At 42.5% G+C, this 11,246-nt stretch overlaps 1 pseudogene; it reads right to left on the reverse strand.

Moving 5' to 3' along the window:
• Positions 1-898: 898 nt before the first annotated feature.
• LOC138084623 (BCL2/adenovirus E1B 19 kDa protein-interacting protein 3-like pseudogene) lies at positions 899-1,536 on the reverse strand (annotated as a pseudogene).
• Positions 1,537-11,246: the final 9,710 nt, after the last annotated feature.

An 11,246-nucleotide genomic window follows, 5' to 3' on the forward strand; every position in this document is an offset into this window, starting at 1 on the left:
CGACTGAACAACCGAAAACACACACACACACACAACACGAACAAATCACCAGCTTATGGGGAAGAAATAAATGTTAAAAAAAATCCAAAAATTTTCTAGTAATGTCCAGCTGATCCAGATGACACTAGCATAATCTATTAGCTATGTCAATCTCTATCTTCTAGATTAAAAAATTTTGCATATGAAGTTTTTATCATAACCAATGACAAGTTCAGAACAATGATGTCCTGAACTAATGGTTTTGTTAATATTGATGATATGGCCTGCTCTCGTTTCACCACGGTGAACTATTCATCTGAGGCCAATGACATTTTTACTTCTTTTGGTTTAAAATAACTTTTTATTGCCCAGGATATATTTTTCCTTGTCTAATTTTGTCTGTTTTATTTGTTTTTGTTTTCTTTTTTCATAACTATAAATTCAAGCTTAGGGAAGCTTGCCTTTGTCTTGGAAAGCAAAACAACAAAGCTTTCATATCATTTGCAACCTGGTCTCATTTGAAGAGACAGGTGGGTTATCTTGCAAGAGTAAAATTTATACCATGAATAGTGCAGGTCTAGGTTTGATGGTACTGAGAGAAGACAATGGCATTCTTGACAAAATCAAAATCTGCTGGTGGCGTTTGAGGAAAAGAAGCCCTTGCAAATTTCTGAACAGCAGTAAACTCTTATTAGAAAATTCTAAAGTGTTTTACAGGCCAGAAAGGGAATGAGGTTATTAGCAAAATGCCTCAACAGAGTTGGGATAAAATACTGGATTTGAGAGTTACGGGAACTTGGATATGTAAAAAGAGGGTGGAGGTTGGGTCACGGTTACAGTGGTCTCAAGTTCAAATAAACTACTGTGGCAAGACACCACTTCACAAGTCACACGTTGGCCCAGGGACTCTTCTCTTCCCTTAGTAGGTGCTGGCGGAAGGCGTGCTCAGCCGTTTCGCAATGTAGATGCTTAGCCCCAAAGCCAAAACATGGGAGAGGAAGAGAAATGGAATGAACACCTGAAGAAACTCTGCAGAGAAGATGCCCCCTTTCCGCATAGCTTCACTTTCCCTCATGCTTAAGGAAACGGAACGTTTAGGGTGCCTGAAGTGGAACCCCTTGGGTGAAATGTTTTCAGGTCTACTGGACCAGTCGGACACCCAGTCCACGCTTTTCTAAAGAGCATCTACTTCTTTCTCTCCTTTTGCAACTTCTTCTGACTGAGAGCTATGGTCCTTGCTGGTGTGCATTTCCACATCAAACATGATCTGCCCATCCTCTTGTGGGGAAGGGCTGTCACAGTGAGAGCTGCTTCTTGAACTGCCCTGTCCAGGTTCATGCTGTGCATCCAAAAGAATCTTCTCCACATCCCCATCGAGGAGGGTACTCATTCCAGCCCCCTGTTCTTCCCTTTGCTGTTATCACGGCCATTGCTGCTGTTCATGGGCAGCTCCACCCAGGATCTGTTGAGGCCAGTGGGCGGTGACAGAGACTGTTCGCCTTCCTCACAATTGTTGTTGTGCAGGGACGGTGGCTGTTCTACTAAGTGAGACGACATTGTCAGGCGGCTGGAAGAGCTGCGGCCCCGCAGCAAGGACCGTCTGCGGTTCTCCAGCAGCAACACAACCGACATTTTACTTCCAAACTTGACAGTTTCTTGCTCCCTTATCCCTGGAATGTTAACTAATGTTTTATAGTCTAATATGTTTAGCTTAAAAACTAATGTTTTAAATTTATACATTAAAACACAACACTGGAAATATATGCGCATTTACAGAATATAATCTTTGTACATTTGAGCAGTGCAGAGTAACACGAAAACCAAGGATGCTTCTGAAGGTGAGGAAGTCACCTTGCATCATGTCATGAATGCATTATGCCGTTTTTATTTCATGACCTAGCAGTCTTCCTTAACTGCACTGCTTTTTCGTATTTTCTAGTGACTGAAAAAAAAACTGCCTAGACATCTCAATAACATTATTTTCGGTAGGAATTCTGATCTACCACGCTAAGATCTTGATTAAGCCTGGGACCCCGGTGTACTGGATGGAACGTATCATAAAAGTAAACTATTAGACCTAGAGAGGAAAGGGAAGGAAGGAAAGGGAAAATGAAAACAAAGAGAAAATACTAAATAGTAACTTGGCAGCAACCTGACATATGAACGATGAAGAATATCTTAAGAATAACAAATTCTCATATCATGAAACACTAAGCAAAATGTGTCAGTGTCTAGTCAGAGTCCTGAAGATGAAAAATGTCAAGGATGAAGAAAATTCTGGGATTTCCCTGGTGGTCCAGTGAGTAAAGACTGTGTTCCCAATGCAAGGGGCCTGGGTTCAATCCTCGATACAGGAACTAGATCCTGCATACATGTCACAGCCAAGAAGCCTGCATGCTGCAGTGAAGATCCCACAAACCAGGACTAAGACCCAGCACAATGGGATATTACCTAGCCACCAAAAAGAATGGAAATGATGCCATTGGCAGCAACATGGAAGGACCTAGCGCTTGTCATACTAAGTGAAGTGAGTCAGAGAAGGAGAAATACTGTATGAAATCCCTTAAATGTGGAATCTGAACAGGAATGATGCAAGCTGAACTTGTAAAGCAGAAAGACACAGACTCAGAGAATGAATTTATGGTTTCTAGGGGGAAGGATGGAGGGAAGGGATAGTTAGGGACTTTGGAGTGGATACGTGCACACTGCTATATTTAAAATGGATAACCAGCAGGGTACTACAGTATAGTACCTGGAACTCTGCTCAATGTTATGTGGCAGCCTGGATGGGAGGGGAATTTGGAGGAGCATGGATACATGTATATGTACGGCTGAGTCTCTTCACTGTTCACCTGAAACTGTAACAACATTGTTTGTCAATCAACTATACCCTATTACGAAATAAAAAGTTAAAAAAAAAGACCCAGTAGAGCCAAAATAAATAAATAATAAAACTTAAAAATGAATAAAATAAATCCAACTACTTTTAATTCTTAAAAAAGATAATATAAACTATCAGAAGGAAAAGCAAGATTAACTTCAAAGAAATAGCAATTAGATAAATCATAGATTTAAGATAAGGGATAGTAGACGTGGGAAGAAAGTAAAGTAATATTGTCCAATTCTTGAGGGAAGTTTATTGTTAGCCTGGAATTTTATACCCAGTTATCATTATACAGGGAATGCAGCTGACATTCTTAGGTGTACAAAAACCAACCTCTAAACCCTCACTTAAAGAACTGCTGCTGCTGCTGCTGCTGCTAAGTCACTTCAGTCGTGTCCAAATCTGTGTGACCCCATAGACGGCAGCCCACCAGGCTCCCCCATCCCTGGGATTCTCCAGACAAGAACACTGGAGTGGGTTGCCATTTCCTTCTCCAATGTGTGAAACTGAAAAGTGAAAGTGAAGCTGCTCAGTCATGTCTGGCTCTTCGTGACCCCATGGACTGCAGCCCACCAGGCTCCTCTGCCCATGGGATTTTCCAGGCAAGAGTACTGGAGTGGGTTGCCATTGCTTTTTCTGCACTTAAAGAACTATTAAAGGACAAATGTCACCAACGAGAAGGAATAGGGTAATATCATGACACAGATACTGATAAAATTTAATTAATGAACATAAAAGTACTAATCACTTAACTCTTTTTTACACAAAAAGAAATTATAATATTCTAAGCAAAAACAGATTAAGAGTGTGAAAGTTTACTAACGTTCTTGTAATCTGGGAGAAGGATAGAAATACTGAAGAAGTGTACATTTCCTAAGAAAAAATTGGGGATTCCAGACCAAGATGGCAACACAGAAGGCTCCTGAAGTTTCCTCCCATGGATGCACCAAGCTACACATGGAGCAGTTCCCTCTGAGAGACATCCACCAACCCACTGAGCGATTTCAATACTTTGGTGACTGAAAATACTCACATTGATATTTCAGAGAGGTAGACACACTCTCACCATAAAATAAGTCCCCAGCAGAGCACCATACAACCAGGGGATTTCCCAAATCCCAGCTTCTCTCTGAGGAGCAAATCATACACCTAGTGCACCAGCTTCTAAGGCTGCCACTGGAGGGCTGCTACCTAGATCTTCAGCTGCCACCTAGCTTAAAGTCTGGAAGGGGATTTCATGAGCCCCCTCCCCACCACCTCAGACTCTAGAAAGCAAACGTTTCACTTGCTTTGGCTGTCCCCCAGAGCTCAGTGCAGAGGGTGAAGGCAAAAACATCCATGTCCTAGTCTTTCCCCGGAAGAGGTTTGACTGCATACCTTACAAGTTGCTGACTGAGGATCAGTCATCTGATTAGCATGCATCTGAGAAATGAAACATTTCCTGCCATATCAGTAGACAAGGGTGTTACAGTCATCAGCGATTGCAGCCTCCAACTCTGAGGGAACCCAGGAAGGAAAAGAAGACCTGCCGTCTAGCAGCTACAGACCACTCGCTACACTGACTCCCAGGGAAGCTCCAGATGTGAAAAACACAGGCCCTGGCCCCAGAGAGCTGCGGAGCACAGCAGAGGAATGATTCCAAAGAGCCCAGATCTTGCATCTTCCCATACACAGGGAAGTGCTGAATTCCTTACCGTGAGTTATCCGATTTTCCCTAAATAACAATAATCTTTTGATGTTCAAACTACTTGTCATTTGTCAAAAAACCGTATAACCTGGCTCCTCCCTTCGCCTCCTCAGAGCAGTTCTCTTAGGCTTACTCAAGATGCTGTCTGAAGTCCTAAAAATCTGCACTAAATAAAACATAACTCTTAGATTATGATTATTTTTTTAAGTTGATAAATCCTACCTGGATCTGGCTGAAAAGAGCCAGTGGCACTTTGCCTTCTCCCTCTGACTTGCTCCAATAGAACTGTCGCCAGCATCTCCCTGGAAGCAGCTTGTCCACACACCTAGCACCCCAACTTTCACAGCTGCCATCCAAAGAATGAGCCCCAAACCATCCAGCTCTGACAGCCAATGGAGTGTTAAATAATAAAAATACAATTGAGTAAACTTGAAGGTCCAATTGGTTCTATGAAATGGTTCATGCATCAAGAAGCATCCCGTTTAGCAAGAGAAAGGAGCTCTCCAAAATGAGCAGCAGAAAAGGCAAGGTTTTCAAAGGCAAAGAGGGAGCAAAAAATAAATAAATAAATAAAAAGGAAACTGTTAGCAAAGAACCCATTGTTTAGGCAAGTTCTTTTGCCTAATAGGAAAGAAACAACAGGACTGTCATCAGATTTCCCAGTGCTGACCAGGAGATCCCAGGCTGGCCAGTGGAAGGTTAACACTTCTGGGGAAGTATTTAGATTAGATATTAAGTCTTGGTCTGCTGCCAAGAGACCTAACACAAGTGACTTCATTTGGGGCCCATTTCCTTTTCAACAGTTCCTCCATTTTGATCAGACTCTCAGCTTAACTGAGAGATGTGATCAAAATTTTAGGCGCCAGTGCCATTCTGGGCTGCTGCTCTGTAGTTCTTGCAGCTTTTGTGATATTTGGTTGATCCTTTTTGTGGTATTTGCAGGTCATGACCTTTTGTTGTTGTTGTAGTTTAATCTCTGTTACATTTACAGTCCATGACTTTAGGTTCACAAATTTCAAGTCGGTTATCCTTTTTATTCCTTTTCAGAAATTCCTGTCTCAGATCATTTGCTTGGTATTTAGCAACTGCAAACATGCATGTAAAGCCTTTGAGAGAACTCAGTGCACCATGGAGATTATTATGATTATTGTAAGCAGGATAATTCCCAATGTTTGGAGTGCACTTCAGAGCTATGGTCCCTAAGACCTAAACCAATCAAAATAAGTCAGAGAAAGACTCTGTGGAAGTGTCACCTTTTTAAGCCAAGTGCTTAGCTTGGTGAGTGAACGTAACTGAGTTTCAGTGTCCCCAGAAATGTTAATCTTGGTGCAGCAGGTGGTGTTGGCCACAGCACAGTTAGCTCCTTGCTTAGCTAAAACATAACCGAGGGCTAGCCTACTAGAGCTATGGTCTGTGGTTTTCCCAGTAGTCATGTACAAGATGTGAGAGTTGGACCATAAAGAAGACTGAGTGCTGAAGAATTAATGTTTTGGAGCTGTGGTGCTGGAGAAGACTCTTGAGAGTCCCTTGACTGCAAATCAGTCAATCCTAAAGGAAATAAACCCTGACTATTCACTGGAGCTCCAATACTTTGGCCACCTGATGCAAAGAGTCAACTCATTGAAAAAGACCCTGATGCTGGGAAAGATTGAAGGCTGGAGGAGAAGAGGGTGACAGAGGATAAGATGGCTGGATAGCATCATAGACTCAATGGTCATGAGTTTGAGCAAGCTCTAGGAGATAGTGAAGGACAGAGGGGACTGATATGCTGGAGTCCATGGGGTTGCAAAGAGTCATATATGACATAGCGACTGAACAACAAATTCTATTATAAGACTTTCCTCGTGGCTCAGTGGTAAGGAATTCACCTGCCAATGCACAAAATATGGATTCAAACCCTGGGTAGGGAAGAACCCTTGGAGAAGGAAATGGCAGCTCACTCCAGTATTCTTGCCTGGGAAATCGCATGGACAGAGGAGCCTGGTAGGCTATAGTCCATGGGGTTGCAAAAGAGCTGGACATGACTCAGCGACTAAACAATAGCAACATCCTATTATCAAGAACAGCTTTAAAAAAGTACTTATCTATTTGGCTGTGAGTCTTCGTCATGGTGCACGGGACCTTTACTGCGTCATTTGGGATCTTTGATGCAGTGCACAGATTCTCTAGGTGTGGTGCACACGCTCATAGTTATGGCTCGGGCTTAATACTCGGCAGCATGAGGGATCTTAGTTACCTGAACAGGTGTTGAGCCCAGGTCCCCTGCATTGCAAGGCAGATTCTTAACCACTGGACCACCAGGGAAGTCCTTTAAGAACAAGTTTAACCAGAGAGTCTAAGGATCTTTTGGGGGCAGATACTGTGTTAGCAGCAAAATCTGCCATATCTCCAAAAGTAAGGAGAGGTTTCTGATCACATTCTCATTTTCATTTACTGCTGGGAGGTCCTTTCTAACAGTTCTTCGCCAGATTAGGGGTATCAGAGGAAGCCTTCAACTCACCCAGAAAACATACATAATGTTAATACAACATGTCCATATTAATGACCCACACTAGACGGCAACTGAAAAAAGTCCAGTTGCAGGATCCAGAGGGATCCAGAGGGAGGAATTTTGAGCCCCCAAGGAATAAAAATAGTTTTCTAGGATTATGGACCTAACAAGTTAGACATTCTTGGTGAACTATTTTCTCAGCTTTATAGAAGTCTTGCCACCAATGGTGATGGTGGTGGTTTAGTTGATAAGTCATGTCCAACTCTTGTGACTCCATGGACTGTAACCTGCCAGTCTCCTCTGTCCATGGAATTTTCTGGGCAAGAATACTGGAGTGAGATGCCATTCCCTTCTCCAGAGGATCTTCCCAACCCAGGGATCAAACTCAGGTCTCCTGCATTGCAAGTAGTCTCCTGAATTGCCAGTGGATTCTTTACTGACTGAGTCACCAGGAAAGCCCTTTTCCCAGCAATGCTTAGTCATAAGTTGAATCATCTTAAATGCACCTTGATGGATGCAAAAAATGGCATTTATTAAGGAACAGGGAAGAAGAACTGAACAGCTATCTTGGGTTTCTCATAAACCCACCTGTTCATTTAATTTATTACCATTATTTGCCCACTTTAATTTCTCTGAGCAGACAGCTACCATGTTACAAGGACATCAGGATGCAAAAATCTGACAATGAGGAGTGATTTTTTGTAGCAACAGGATGGACTTCATCCATATCATAACTTGTAAAGATTCTGTTGCTGTTCCCCTTGCATGTAAGTGGCTAGGGCACATCTCTGGCATTTGGGTTCAGTCTTCCAGTGTAAGCAATTTTATGACCACAATTTCAGAAGGTAAGAGAATAGCAACAAGAATTTCATTTACTTGTTGCCCATTTTCGATTGGGGTCTCTGTGCACTGAAGACAACCCCTTTGTTTCCATAACATCCTAAAATCATGGATGACCTGAAAGGCATATCAGCTCTCAGTATAAACATGAACATTAACATTAACAGTTTACCCTTATGATAAGTGGCATGCTCTGGTCAAGGCATAGAGCTCTGCTTGTTGGTTGGATTTAGTTTGTGAGAGATTCTCCTTTTTCAAGTAGTTTATATCAGATAGTAATGGTATAACCAGCTTTGAAATTCCTTTTCTCATTTTTACAATATGACCCATGAGCAAACAAAATGAGGGCAGGATTAGTTAAAATGGTGTCTCATATCAGGACTGGTGTCATGAAATGGGACATATGACCTCACAGTCAAGGGGCTTGCCTTCGTCAGGTAGAAGTGGTGATGTGGCTGGATTAAGATGGTTGCCATGTTTGGAATGCAGATTCAGTGGTGAAAGCAGAAAGATCTCAGAGCAGGTTACTCTGACCCCAGAGACATATTGAGTTAATTCAGAGTTAAGAAGACTCTGGAGAGCATGTAGGGTTTATAGATAAATGTCATACCCTAAGTTTGAATTGCAGACGCTTTTGCTAGTTTTGCAGCTGTGGCTCTAGCCTTAAGACAGTTGGGATGGGCAAGAGCAACTGAATCAATGGTATGCTCTAACAGGCGCTAGACTCATGCTTATTGCCATGTTCTCGTGTGAGCATTCCCAGGGCCTGGTTATCTTTTTCATGTGCAAATAAGGTGACATTTTAAAAATTTATTTTTATTTTTGGCTGTGCCGGGTCTTTGTTGCTTCTTGAGGGCTTTCTCTGGTTGTGGTGCACTGGCTTCTCATTGTGATGGCTTCTCTTGTTGCAGAGTACAGGCTATAGGGTGCTCGGGCTCAGTGGCTGTGCTGTAAGGGCTTAGCTGCCTGACGTGTGGACTCTTCCCTGACCAGGGATCGAACCTATGTGCCTTCTTAACTACCAGTGGATTCTTACCCACTGGACCACCAGAGAAGCCCCAGTTTAGTTCAGTCACTCAGTCATGTCTGACTTTTTGCAGCCCCATGGACTACAGCATATCAGGCTTCCCTGTCCATCACCAACTCCTGGAGTTTACCCAAACTCAGTCCATTGAGTTGGTGATATCATCCAGCCATCTCATCCTCTGTCATCCCCTTCTCCTCCGGCCTTTAATCTTTCCCAGCATCAGGGTCTTTTCGAATGAGTCAGCTCTGCGCATCAGGTGGCCAAAGTATTGGAGTTTCAGCTTCAACATCAGTCCTGGTGAAATGCTTTGAATAGTTTGGCAGCCCTAGGGCAGATGGTTCTTGTGGTGCTTGTTCTAGTCTTGTGAAGGCCTGCTCATGTTTGTCTTCCCATGGAAGAGGTTCAGGGACTGAAATTTTATGAAGTTCATAGACTGGGGAAGCCAACAGAGGAAAAATTTAGAAACCCATAGTCTGTCAGTTTAGCCTTGCCTAGAAATCCATGGAGCTGAGGCTGTCATTTAGTTGTGGGCCTTCTTTGATGAGTTTAACCACTTTTGAGACAGCTCTTAGATTATTCCTTAAGTAATGAACAGTGTCCAATTTGTTGTTGTTGTCCTGTTGCTCAGTCGTGTCTGACTCTTTGCAGCCCCACAGACTGCAGCACACTTGCAGTTTCCCTGTCCCTCACTATCTCCCAGAGTTTGCCCAAGTTCATGTCCATTGAGTCAGTGATGCCTTTCAATCATCTCATCCTCTGCTGCCCTCTCCTCCTTTTGCCTTCAATCTTTCCCAGCATCAGAATCTTTTCCAATGAGTTGGCTGCTCATTATAATTTCTCTTTAAATATTTTAGGTCCCTTCTCAGCTAACTATTGCAGCAAACAAATTTAATCTTTTATGAACGTCTCTTTGGTACCTGAGCTCAGGATGAGATCATCTACATATTATAAATGGGCTGGGTTCCTAGGGAACTGGCAGGTGCTTAGATCTTGAGGGAGTACTTGGGAGAAATGAGAAAGGCCTCAGTAAACTCTGAGGTACGACTGTCCAGCTACATTGTTAACTGTCTCAAGCAAAGGCAAATAGATACCGGCTGTTTGGGTTTACAGGAATGCTGAAAAAGGTGGGAAAAGGTCTAAAACACTCAACCATTTTGAGTCAGATAGAACTCGTAACAAGAGTGTTCAAGTTTGGAACAATGGGGAAATGGGGATTGACATCTTGTTAATGGCTGTTAAGATCTAGACAAATTACCATCCCCAGGGGGGTGACATGATATGACAAACCACCCATAAGACCTCCAGACTGGAGAATCAGTGTGTTAGGGAAACTGGTCAGGAAATAAATAGGTCTTTTACTATTGGTGTGAGGCCTTGTAGACCTCAGATTTTAATGAGGAGGTTCAGTTAGATTTATTGGAATTTTGGAGGCTTCCCAGAAGCTGCAGTGGTAAAGAATCCATCTGCCAACTCAGGAGATGCAGGAGACTTGGGTTGGATCCCTGGATCAGGAAGATCCCTGGAGAATCCCATGGACAGAGGAGTGTGATGGGCTACAGTCCATGGGGTCACAAAGAGTCAGACAAGACTGAGGGACTCACTCTTTGACTTTCATAGTTTCTGAAATTTTCATTCTCCCAATGTCGACATTAAAGGTAGCCCATGGATTTTCAAAAGCCTCAATTAAATTTACTGTAATTCTTCCTCTTTTTCATCAAGGAAATATTGTAAAGAACATAAAAGACCAGATTCAAGCTATTCAGCAAACTCTAAGATGAGGCCACCATTAGAAGTAAAATGTATTAGCCTTTTTAATTTAGAAAGGAGATCTCTACTTCATGGATTGATGGGGGCTGTGTCACGTAGCAAAAAAAGAATTCCTTTCAATCAAAGGTCCCAGAGTCATTTGTACTGGTTGAGATAGAAATCCTCTCTGAATTGGATTAAATACCTCCAAAATGGAAAGCTTTAGTTTCACTCTGAGGCATCTGTTCTTTTATGAGAGTGGGGTTTAAAGTAGAAAGTATACCCCTAGTATCTACCAGAATTTGGAAAGATTTTTTGATTAATTTTAGTTTCTCCTTGGCTGTTTACTAGAGGGTCCCAGGGAGCCCCATCAGTCTAGGAGGATCTCATAAGGGGGCTTTCCTTTGAGGAATTATGAGTGGATATTGAGGGATTTGTATTGGACCGAAGAGGACAATTTTTTCCTCTTAGTGGCCTAATTGTTTAAATGTGAGACACTGAACTCTGGTTCAGCTGTTGTTGTTGTTTTAATTTTATTTATTGGGCTGAACCAGGTTTTAATTGTGGCATGTGGGATCTAGTTCCCTGACCA

This window comes from Capricornis sumatraensis, chromosome 8 (genome assembly GCF_032405125.1).
Source record: "Capricornis sumatraensis isolate serow.1 chromosome 8, serow.2, whole genome shotgun sequence".
In the NCBI taxonomy this organism is placed as follows: domain Eukaryota; kingdom Metazoa; phylum Chordata; class Mammalia; order Artiodactyla; family Bovidae; genus Capricornis; species Capricornis sumatraensis.